General features: G+C 39.3%; 1 protein-coding gene and 1 pseudogene across 2 annotated transcripts in view; one reads left to right on the forward strand and one right to left on the reverse strand.

Moving 5' to 3' along the window:
• Csmd1 (CUB and Sushi multiple domains 1) overlaps positions 1–12,602 on the forward strand; it is a 1,600,162-nt gene that overhangs the window by 934,154 nt on the left and 653,406 nt on the right. The gene's annotated exons all lie outside the window — the stretch shown is intronic.
• Positions 10,709–11,865, reverse strand: LOC108353087 (cyclin-dependent kinase 4 pseudogene; annotated as a pseudogene).

A 12,602-nucleotide genomic window follows, 5' to 3' on the forward strand; every position in this document is an offset into this window, starting at 1 on the left:
TGAAGTATATGTATAGCTACCAAATGGAGCCTCTGGGACTCTGTGCAAGGATTTGTCATTCCCTTTTATGTAAAGACTGGGATTCGATGCTCCAAAGTCGTCATTAATTGTCACTGATTCACGGAGAACTATCTGCCCATCAGGCATATTGCTAATCCCACCTCACTCACCTCTTCTTGGCCCACTCATGAGCCTGCTCTTTACAGAGAAGAAATGGAAGTAGACTTTGCTTAACAGTGCTATTTTAAGTTGTCCATAGGACAGTTATTTTCTTATATAATAAGATGGTATTTAAAGAAACAATAAGAACCATACTGGGAGTGAATTACATAGGAGAGGGGTGCCTTTGCCATATCCCTGACAAACTGTGTTGGGGGCCCAGAGGCAACTGAACACACCATATATTCTTAGAACTTCACAATATATTCTAGAGAACCACGTTTGAATACAGTGAAAGGTTCTGCGTAGTATAAACACTTTCTGTAACTCGTCTCTGCGGTCTTACTGCTGAGAGCATCTGAGGCTGCCAAGGACTCAACTCCCTGTGTCTATGGTTCCACAGCAACTGATTCCATTCATATTGAGAAAAAAATTACTGCTTATGCCATGAAGAACACATGTCAAATTTTCTTGTTCTTTTTTCCCCCTAAACAACAGAGTATGACAACTCTTCACATCATGTAATCCATCTAGAGACAATTAAGCATATAGGCTAATACACAGACTGGATGTAACTACTTTTGATTTCATGTGAGGGGCTTGCATATCCACAAGAGACCTTTGGCATCTGCCAAAGTTCCTAGCACTGTCTACAGTGGATACCAGGGGATGACTGTCACAGACTTAAGCATTTTCCTCCATCAGACATTTGGTGTCAGACATTGTACTGCATTCCCATATGTCCTGCCCCATCATGAGCTCTTTTCAGTAATTGCTGTCTCTAACTTCACAGTGACATTCCATAATATCCTACGATAATTTTCAAAGAAATATTTAGCTGCTTAACTTCTCATCAATGTGCTGCCATGCATGTCCCCTCATGATTCAGTTACTCTACAATCATCAAGGATAATCAGGCAAACCATAATTTAATTTTTATACAAATGTTACTTGTTTATTTTAATTTCTGTGCAATCTTATACATTTTTATGTTCTCTATACACAAGATCTAAGTGCAAATTTTCCTTATGTTATCTTTGCCTGCTTGTCCTATGAATATCATTGATTATATACTCACTTTAAACTCTCGCTTGTCTTACTTACAATTATACCTAGTAGCTACAACATAATTATCAAATAAAGCTTCAAAATATTTATAGTTTGTGGAATAAACACCTGTATACTTACAGGCCGACAGTAAGTGCCTTGTGGGTTCTAGTGCTAAAAGTAAAAGTAGCATTTCCCAGGGAACAGTGATGAGTCATCCAGTAGCTGACAGAGGGTAGAGAGCCAGGGTCCCACATGGACTGCTGTGCAAACCCTTTGGAAAAGGACAAAGGTGAGTTGCTAGATCACAACATTTCTCATCTGTAAAGCATGAAGAATAAGCTAGTTTGAACACAGTTGGGAACATTGAACTTGGCAAACAAATCAACTGAGTAAACATGTGGTTGCACCATGGTAGTCATACCATGGTCATGCCATGGTTGTGTCATGGTCATGCTCCTCTGGGAAACTCCTTTAGGTACATGAGAAGCTTCACAATTTTTTACTTTTCACATCATGTTTGGAAAATGTATACTAACAGTGGTCTAATTTCATCAGTGGACATAGCCACTGGCTGTTTTATTTTTGAAGCTTAATGTTTCACTTTTTAGAAGACTATGTTAGTTTGTTATGGATCTGAGGTGTCTCTCAGAGATTCACCATGGCCATAAATATATTTTGATACGTAGATTTTCATTTAGGTACTGACGTCAAATGTAGAGCCAGGACTGTAACCGAGAGCAACTCCCAAGATACATCCCCAACTATATCAGGCCATGACTTATAAAAGCAAAACCCATATGATTACAGTTGTCTACCTATGGGCATGATCTAATCTTAACATATATGTCTTATGTTTGTCCTAGTCATCTTTTTGAGCAGTGTGAGCAAGTTGGATTACAAAAATAGAAACAGCAGTAAGTTTTACAACATACTATTTTGCAGAACAGCAAATTTTATAAAACCAGTCAACTTAAAAAGATTCAACATCTAGGAAAAAGGGGAAGTGAGCTGCTAGGGTACAGACTATATGAATTAGTGTCTTATACAGTACAGGCAATTTTTTGGTTTTTGGTCTCTCAAGCATAGTAATTTAAATATAACTTTAACTTTCACATTTTGGGACCCCATACTAACTTCTTTCTGTTTTCCCAGTTGGAAACTGCATTTTTTTCAAGATTCTGGTTAGTTTCACTTTAGTTTCAAATTATCTTTGAAATCTAATGTGATCTACATATGATACCAAAAATTGAAAACATTGAAGTTAATAATTTATTTGAGTGAATTCCATCCAGTGATGGAATACATGTTCTTTGTAGTTCTAGGCAGGTATATTTGTTCCAATTTTTTTAAGATTCTAAGAGTAAGATATAGTTTTAGGACTAGAAATGAATTAAAAATGATAATACATGTCTTGGGCAATGTTCTAGTGCTGTGAAGAGACACCATGACCATGGTAAGTCTTATAAAAGAAAGCATTGAATTGGAGCTTTTTTAGTTTCAGAGGTTTAGTCCATTGCCATTGTGGCAGGAAGCATGGTAGAGTGCAGGCATGATACTAGAAAAGTAGTTTTACATCCATATCTACAGGCAGCAAGAAAAGAGACTCTGCACTTAAAATATTTTTTTTAAAACCTCAAAGTCCATCTCCAGCAACACACTTCCTCCAAAAAGGCTACATTTCCTAATCCTTTCAAATAGAGCCACTCCCTGGTAATCAGGTATTCAAGCCTATGAGCATATGGGGGCCAAACTTATTCAAACCACCACACCACATATTTCTCTCTGCTAGATAGTGTGCTCTAGACCCAACAAGGAAGCTGCACCCAGAAAGCCTCAGCAATGCAGTCTCCTAAACAAGATCTGTGTAGGACACCACTTGATTGATGAAGTGGATGGAGAAGTCCACAAGGAATGACCTCCAGATGAAGACCTGTGGAAAGTCTTGTTAGCTTTAAATACATGTCCAACACCATGAGCAATACTAAAGGGAGTTCATAGGGTGTGTGTGGTGCCCACATGCACGCATTTGTAATTTAAAAAGATGTCATGAATTTAAGAGGGAGTCAGGGTCATGGAAGCAACTTCAGTTAGGGAGGGAGGAGTGAAGATGGTACAAATCCAGTACTCCTGTGTAAAATTCTCAAAAACTTAAAATACTACCAGTAGTAAATGGAAGTGTAATAATTAAATATCTTAAAACAATAATATTGAAATACAGCATATGATTGCCCAATTGTTTTAAGACAGAGTCAGATGTCTAGGCAATCATTCAGTTGGGGAACTGAGTATAGACGATACTAGCATTAGGACCTAGCGGAATCACATAAGAGTTGTAATTGGTTTTTAAAGTCTAACAGATTTTCCACCTATGTTGTTTTAATATTTTCTGGGTGCTATTCACTTTATGAGCTTTACATTGTGTGTGTGTGTGTCTGTGTGTGTGTGTGTGTGTGTGTGTGTGTGTGTGTGTGTGTCGAGCTTTACATTTTTTAAAACTAAGATCAAGGCTGGGAATCTGGCTCAGTAATGAAATGCTTGTCTCACATGTGTAAATCCCCAAGCCCATTGTTCAGCACTGCAGAGAATATAAATAAATAATTCTAAAAATAAGTCTAACAGAGACATTGAAAACCTTTACCAATCACATGCCACAGGCTTACAGAATAACCATATTGGAGTCACAGCATATGACTTATGCATAGTAGCCTTACAGAAAGCATTAATAGTCCAACAAGAGAATACATTTTGGTTTCAGATGCCTAGCATCAGGCACCATCTCACATATGAACAGTTGGATAAATTAGATGGAGGAATTTTTAGCTGGGTGTAAAAAATAATACTACCAAACAAAATTGAAAGAAATTTCTTAAAAATACATCCATTCTCCCTATACTAGATGAGTTGGAATCAATAAATCAAAGCATTGTTTTGGTAAAACTAAATGTTGGCCCATCTTTGCCAACTCAGGGGCCATGACCTGACTGAGACTCCTCAAGTTTGGAAAAGGCTGCTTATCAATGGAAGCCACAAAAGGAAAATGGTGGCTGAAGACATTGGAGAACACTTTTAGGGACAGTTTATTTTCACCATCCCTCCCCTCATTCTTAGATAGTTAAAAGTCAAACTCATGAAGTATTTAAAATATTCAAATATAGACCTATCTAAGAAAGGAATTGGAATTCCACTCAATGTCCATCATGCTCGTTACTGTTTTCTAAGCACACTCAACCCCTGCCGTCTATTTTGCTGCAGTCTTTTCTCTTTAGGATGGGACAGGTCACACTGCCCAAAACTCTCAGTTCAATTCCTGATTTCACATTCTACAGTACACTCTGAACTTGTGAAATTTATCTCTGTCACATATTAGTTAAAAAAAACCAAGTCTTTATTTTCCAAATATCTCACACAGAAAAGCAGGCATAAACGTACATATAAATATAGAACATATGCATATTTTAACCTAACATACCAGGAGCGATGTTTGTATTTTTGTTGAATTATATAAATACATTTACTCAGCCAATTTGGGGCTCCAGTCTAGTTTTTCATTCAATCTACATTTTATTGAATGACAGAATGACTCTTATTCAAGGCAATAAACATTCTTAGTATTACGAAACATAAGACTGACTTACTTTGCTTACTCTCCAGTTGTTCCCCATGAGTGTGCAAACACCACTGTGTTCTAAGATATGTCTGTTAAAGGGACAATGAGCTGTTCTTAGGTATTTTAATCATTTCCTTAGCATGGCCTTATAAGAACATCTGTGTCATTGTTTGGATAATGTATGCTCATTTTTTACAAAGATACAAAAATGCATTCACATTTATTGACATCATGAAGCCAATGGCTCAGGCATGTACAGTAAGAGAGAAGCAGTACACAGTACACAGATGTTCACAGTACATCTTTTAATGATTAGGAAGGAACTTGTGAAACGAACACCTACACATAACCAAAAGACTAAGGACTGCAAGTAAGATGAGCTGTGCAATGTGTCTTTCCTGATAGCTCCTACCCCAGTTATTGAACCCCAAATGCCTAAGGCATAGATCATTGGGGTATTCTCGTTGCTGATGCATCCAACAAGACAAAGAGACCTGGAGAACTACTTGCATCCTTGGAAACTTCAGAAAGGTTCAAGTATCTTTCTTCCCTTTCCTTTGCACATTTTTACACTAAGCTGGCCCCGAACTGTGATTCAGATTCTCTTAGAATTAATTTAAGGACTCTTATAGATAGCAGCACTTTTGGGTCTAAAAACATCCAATGGATACCTCCATTCAGTTTTTATAATAATCCACAGACAAAGGACAGTAGAATAGAGAAACCTAATTATCCAGTACCATCTGTGTCGCCAATGGGCTATGGTCTCCTGGCTTGCACCATATAAATTATTAAAGTTAAGCTCTCTGGCTTAATAGTCGTCTATGCCCTGTTTACCCGATGTTATTAAAATTCAAAACTAGAACAAACCCATTTATTCAACATATATTTACTCAGTGACTTTGTGGTGCTGTTCAATTTTTAAGTTCTGGAGATAAAATGGTAGTTTTCACTCTCAAAAACGTTGAATTCTGAGGAAGAGTGAACAGTAAAAGATGCTAAAGAAATTTTAAAGGCTATGGGGACCTGGAGTGCAGGAGACCACTGTCAGCAGATTAGACTTCTGATTCATTGATAGCTTGTGTTTCTAGAAGAAACCAGCCATTGATGGTCTGGACAAGAACGCTCTTAAGAAGGTTAGGACCTATACCAATACAGCGGGGAAAAGAACCAAGCTGGACAGGTCAGAGATCATGGTCAAACAGCATGGTTCTTGATGTGGTAACTAAAGGCTCTGAGTATACAGGGATAGAAGACAGTAAGAAGGGAAGTGGAGAAGTATATACACACCCAACCATCAACTTGAGGGTTTCTACATGTTTTTCCAACATCCTTCTATGTGATGTATGAGCAATGCTCAAGAAAACTTAAGTGAGTCATGGAAGGTCAAAGACCTTGTTAATAAGTCCTTGAGCATAGCAGGCTATTTGACATCATACATATGGTGAATGTGTGAGCCAAGCAAGTTATGTGTGTAGCATGAGTGGAGCACAAAGGCTGAATATTGTGGGTGGTCCTGAAGAAACTGGGAAGCGATTCTTTTCTTACTAATAGACCTAAATAAAAATGTTATGACCCTGTTCCTCATAGGTGTCAAGAAGTATAATAGTTGTTATTTCTCCTTCCACCTCTAAGAACATAGAAAGAGACAAAGCTCTTGTCTCTCCCTTCATAGAGTTCCCTATATTATCAGTTTATTTACCTCTTCTTAAATTACATGATTTCATTATATTGTTTCATACCCAGTACCGAACACATATCTTAAAATACCTTAGATCAGAACAGTGATTCTCAACCATCCTAATGTTGTGACCCTTTAATGTAGTTTCTCATTTGTGGTGACTTCCAACCATAAATGTATTTTATTGTTAATTAATAACTTAATTTAGTTACTATTATGAGTAGTAATATAAATGTCTGGTATGCAGGACATTGGATATGCAACCCCTCAAAGGGTCATAACCCACAGATTGGGAAACATTGCTGTAGACTCTTGACTTCCAAATGTTTTTCATTATCATGTCTTCAAGTGAAATCACACAGGAAGCTCAAAAATTAATAAAAAAAAAACCAATAGTCATAACCGTTAAAGCTCAGTGATTGGTTTGTAACAGAAATGATATGAACAATTTGAAGGTGAATTGGTAGAGTTCTTCAGAGAAAGAGCAGTCTATAATCTAAATGTGTGCAGACACATTAATTCTGTGGAGATGGCTCAGGTATTGTTCAAATGTGTTGGAAGCAAAACCTGAAGGAAGTTGTCAGCCAGAGGCCCAGGTAATATTTGCATGTGAATCTTAAGACTATTGTTGAAAGAATTTTTCTTGCTTCTTGCCAGCAGATCATTTTTTATTCAAGTTGTTTACTGATTGGATGCAACCCACCCCTACTGAGGTAATTTGCTTTGTTCAAACTGTAATAATTTAATCTCATTGTCAAAAATTCCATCCAGAATACCGTTTGAACAAATATTCCAGCATTGTGGCATGGCCATGGTAACACATAAATCGGTTTTCATCTGTATGCACGATCTCTATAACTAAATGCAGCATTTATACGAATTTATGATAATAGTCATAAGGCAGAAACAGGAATCACCCACTAGGAAACAAGGCTTCAAGCTAAAGACATTCAAGTGAAGCTAAATTCAGATTGAATAAAATAGTTATTTAATCTAATCAAACATAATTTTCTTTCACTTTAAATCATATTAGCATACCTAATGAACACAACAAACTACTATGTCAATACCAGGGTTTATTTGTTTTTAGAACTTTAAAATTTTAAACTTACCCAAAGGCAGTTTTCAGTGTTTTCTCTTTATCATAAATTTTTGACAAATTATTCTTAACCAAGTCCCATATTTAGAGGAATAAAAATTTTCCATGACAAACATCTTTTCTCCATATTTTTAAAACCAATTCTAGAGAAAATTGGAAGACTTCCCATGCAGGAGAGATCCACCCGTTTGTTCCTGGAGACGTCTTGTTGTCTTGTTAAGTAGCCCTGGATAGTCTCGAACTTGCTTTTGACTTCCAGCCTCCACCTCCCAGGTGCTGGAATTAGGGGCATGCGCCTCCCAGCTCAAGTAAGAGCTCCATTATTGTGCAATCTAGTTAGAAACAAGCACTGGTCAGCAATTCAATTCCAGCTTTATCCTCCAGTTCCCATGGGAACTCAGCCTCAGAATACTGAAATAGCAGGGGGAGGAAGTGGAGGGTGTCTTTGACAGTTCACTTCATGTACCTTCCCAAGGGTGGGTTGAAGAAAGTCAAGTCCTATAAACCCACCCAAAGCTTGATGAAATAATACTTGTTCTTCCTCAGTACTTCTCTTACTCCCAATTTTGGATACATGAGTAGCCATCTCTCTCTTTGGATGGGAGCCTCTGGACTGGTAGACTGATTACCTTCTTACCATTCTATACTATAATTGTGGTTCTACAGCTGCCTACAGTAGCTTTACCCACAGGCCACACTAGGTTGTAGATAGCCAGCAGAACTATCACTGCTATGACTTCTCTTCTCCTCCTCCAGCTCTCTCTTCTCTCTACATCTCTTGCCATCACCTTTGCTATTTACTGCTACCATAGTTTGCGATGCACAGGACAGCAGTGACTGTGTCTCACACTACCCTGTAGTACCAGGTACCCAACACTGCCATTGGCAGCTAATTCCTACCTAAAGGAGAACTCCACCACTTTCCCCAAATCACAGTGGTTAATGTGCACATAGATAATTACTGTAATTAGCTAAGCAGGGCATGCAAAGTCCAAGAATTCAGTAGGATTCCAAGGCATGTAAACATCAAATTACAAGATCAGTGAACTATGGATGAAGGACAAGAAGTCAGGAAGAGATGTTTGAGGGAGTTCTTAGAGGTGTTAGAAGGAGAACTTATATGATCAAAACACATTATGTATGAGTTGTGAAATTATCAAAGAATGGATTAAAAATTCAGGAACTATCAAGAAAATGAATGCTGGCGAGGATGCAGAAAAAGAAGAACACTCCTCCATTGTTGGTGGGATTGCAGACTGGTACAACCATTCTGGAAATCAGTCTGGAGGTTCCTCAGAAAATTGGACTTTGAACTGCCTGAGGATCCAGCTATACCTCTCTTGGGCATATACCCAAAAGATGCCCCAACATATAAAAGAGACACGTGCTCCACTATGTTCATCGCAGCCTTATTTATAATAGCCAGAAGCTGGAAAGAACCCAGATGCCCTTCAACAGAGGAATGGATACAGAAAATGTGGTACATCTACACAATGGAATATTACTCAGCTATCAAAAACAACGACTTTATGAAATTCATAGGCAAATGGTTGGAACTGGAAAATATCATCCTGAGTGAGCTAACCCAATCACAGAAAGACATACATGGTATGCACTCACTGATAAGTGGCTATTAGCCCAAATGCTTGAATTACCCTAGATCCCTAGAACAAATGAAACTCAAGACGGATGATCAAAATATGAATGCTTCACTCCTTCTCTAAAAGGGGAACAAGAATACCCTTGGCAGGGAAGAGAGAGGCAAAGATTAAAACAGAGACTGAAGGAACACCCATTCAGAGCCTGCCCCACATGTGGCCCATACATATACAGCCACCCAATTAAACAAGATGGATGAAACAAAGAAGTGCAGACAGACAGGAGCCGGATGTAGATCGCTCCTGAAAGACACAGCCAGAATACAGCAAATACAGAGGCGAATGCCAGCAGCAAACCACTGAACTGAGAATAGGACCCCCGTTGAAGGAATCAGAGAAAGAACTGGAAGAGCTTGAAGGGGCTTGAGACCCCATAGGTACAACAATGCCAAGCAACCAGAGCTTCCAGGGACTAAGCCACTAACTAAAGTCTATACATGGACTGACCCTGGACTCTGACCTCATAGGTAGCAATGAATATCCTAGTAAGAGCACCAGTGGAAGGGGAAGCCCTGGGTCCTGCTAAGACTGAACCCCCAGTGAACTAGACTGTTGGGGGGAGGGCAGCAATGGGGGGAGGGTTGGGAGGGGAACACCCATAAGGAAGGGGAGGTGGGAGGGGGATGTTTGCCCGGAAACCAAAGAATTATTATTAAGTATTAAATAAATTAAAAAAAAAAGAGTTCAACACACACACATACACACACACACACACACACACACACACACACACACACACACACACACACACACACACAAGACTGCAGCCAGATCATACAAAGCCCAGCAGACCTGATGACTCTAGATTTCATTGTGTTTGCTGTGGAAATTCAGTAAAGGGATTTCCATGAATAAGACAGCTGACCAGGAAGAGAGAAAGAGAAGATGAGGAGAGTAAGAATCACAAAGACAAAGAAAAGGAGTATTTGAGAATAAAAAGTACAAGTACTAGTATTAACATTTATCAAATGGCAATAATGAATACTAGACAGTAAATATCTCTGGGATTTGAAGAATTATATATTCCTTCGGTCGATTTTCAAGTGTAAGGAAAATAAATATGTAAATTGTTCAAAGTTGGAAAGATGTTCCTGAGAACAAAATTTCCTAAGATGAAAGTCAAAGAAATGATGTTCCCATTGCCTGTGAAGGCCACAGTTAGGGAGCACAAAGAGGTGAGCAATTGATAGGAGTCTGAAAGGGTGATGGCTGAGATGTGTGTGTGCCCTCCACCTGATTACTCTGTCAAAGACAGGTCCTTGTAATTATATACAAAGTTTTCTCATAGTGTACAGAAAGTTCCAGAAGTCCGAGAATTTCTATTGAGATTTCTTCTATCTCGTCAGACATTTCAGACACTAATATTTGATGTGTTATCTTGGCAACAAGCTTTGTTATTGTTGTTTTTTTTTGTTGTTGTTGGTGGTGGTGCTGATGGTGGTGTTGGTGGTGGTGGTTGTGGTGGTGTGGTCTTGTTTGGTTTTCCTGTGTAAAACAAAGAATCTCAAACATAAAGGAGGGAGGGAAATAGGCAAAATAGACCCAACCTTTAGTGTAGAAAAACAGAAGGGTAAACCTCCTAAGGAGGAGAGGCAAATGCCATTTAAGGCTTAAAATGGTCTCTATGAAAAGCTGGAGGAGTCTTCCCAGCCTGAGTGGAAGGCAGAGGCTGGCTTTTCAGTGGAGTTCTCTGCACTTGAGTGTCCAGAAGCAGAGAAAGACAGCCACTTCACATCTTACTCTGGGTCATTTTCTTCCTTATGGAGATAATGAGTTCTGTAGGCCTCACAAAAGGCAGATATTTGCTTCTGTGGGTTAAAATTCAGCATTTCCAACAGCTGCTTGCTTCATATTCCTCCTTCTTGGAGAGCACTGACTGCACTGGTCAAGCTCCTTTGCAGGAAGAAGTTCTGTGGGTTGGGGGCAGGATAGAGATGTATCTTGAAGCCAGATATCCTCTGAAGGCCTTCAGATCAAAGATTTTACCCAACTGGTCAGCTTTTGCACTTCCAGGGAAGAGACGTTTTCAGTGAGACAGCTCGGCAAAGGTACAAGGGACATGCCACCTGTCCACATCCTGGTGTTGCATATGCAGATTGCAAAACTTGAGGAACACAGTAGCGGAGTATAACAGCCACAGGTGTGACGAGCCATCTGGTAGCTGTAGAATCTGGCAAGGCCAAAGTCAGCCAGCTTGACTGTTCCAGCACTTGTCACCAGAATGTTCCCTAGTTTGAAGTCTTGTTAAACAATGCAATTTGCATGAAGAAAATCCAGGCTGCTTAGAAACTGATCCATCAGATCCTTGATTATCTCAACTGGAATGCCTGGGGTGTGGGTGTGGGTGCTCTGTCAAGGTATGCCCTTAGGTCCTAGTCTATATGCTTAAACACTAGGATGATTCTATTATTTCCTCAGTTCAGGAAGTACTACAGATTTCCATTAGCTGGACAGCACTGGGATATTCTAATGCCTCCAGCCTCCTAAGTAAGTCTACCTCATGAGGTGCGTTAATGGGAAGGACCCCTTCAGATTCTCTTCCGTTAGGGTCTCTCACAATCTTGAGGAGCTCAAAGTGGCCATTGTAGGAATCTTAGGCTTTACAAACCATTTCACAGGTACTGAGACAGTAATTTCAGCCACTGTTGGAGAGGTAGCATTTTCTGAGAGCAGGAGGTCTCCTTAAGCCTATTGTCAGGGCCCAGTTGTTATTTCCTACAGTGCCACACTGAGGATAGGTTCCAGACAGTTGGATGCTATGGGCTATCCTATAGATACAGATGTAAATGTCCCTTCAATATTGTTTCTTCTGTTCAGCATTGGGTCTCAGGGTGACATCTCCTCAGAGATCACGCATGTTATTTAGGGACATAGGTAGTCTTTCTAGATCAGAGTACATACTACTTCTATTTTCTTCCACCTTCCAATGGCTTAATCTAGCTCTAGCCTCGGGCCCAGAAGAGAAATGAAGGATTGCTGCAATCTTCCTTTCCGTTCCTGTTGAACAGACCCATCTATCCTAGCAAGGGTTTTATCTGAGGATTAAATAAAGTTTCTCTCTGCTCATCTCTTTGGAAATAGGTGAGTGATATTTTCTCTGACCATAGATTGTACAACTGAAGTGAGGAGGTAATTCAGTTTCTGCCTTCAGTGTCTGTATTTCCAGTTCTGTGTTGAATATCAAGTTAGTTTGATTACAACGAGAGTGACTTCTGCTGAAGTAACCAAGCACATGACGTTAGCTAGAATCTCTCTTGCAGTGTTCTCTCTCCTAAACGTTCCTCCCTTGATATTTAGGTTTCCTGAAGGGACACTAGCTGCTCCAATCAAGCTGCTTAAAATAGTCAA

This window comes from Rattus norvegicus, chromosome 16, assembly GCF_036323735.1.
Source record: "Rattus norvegicus strain BN/NHsdMcwi chromosome 16, GRCr8, whole genome shotgun sequence".
Lineage (NCBI taxonomy): Eukaryota > Metazoa > Chordata > Mammalia > Rodentia > Muridae > Rattus > Rattus norvegicus.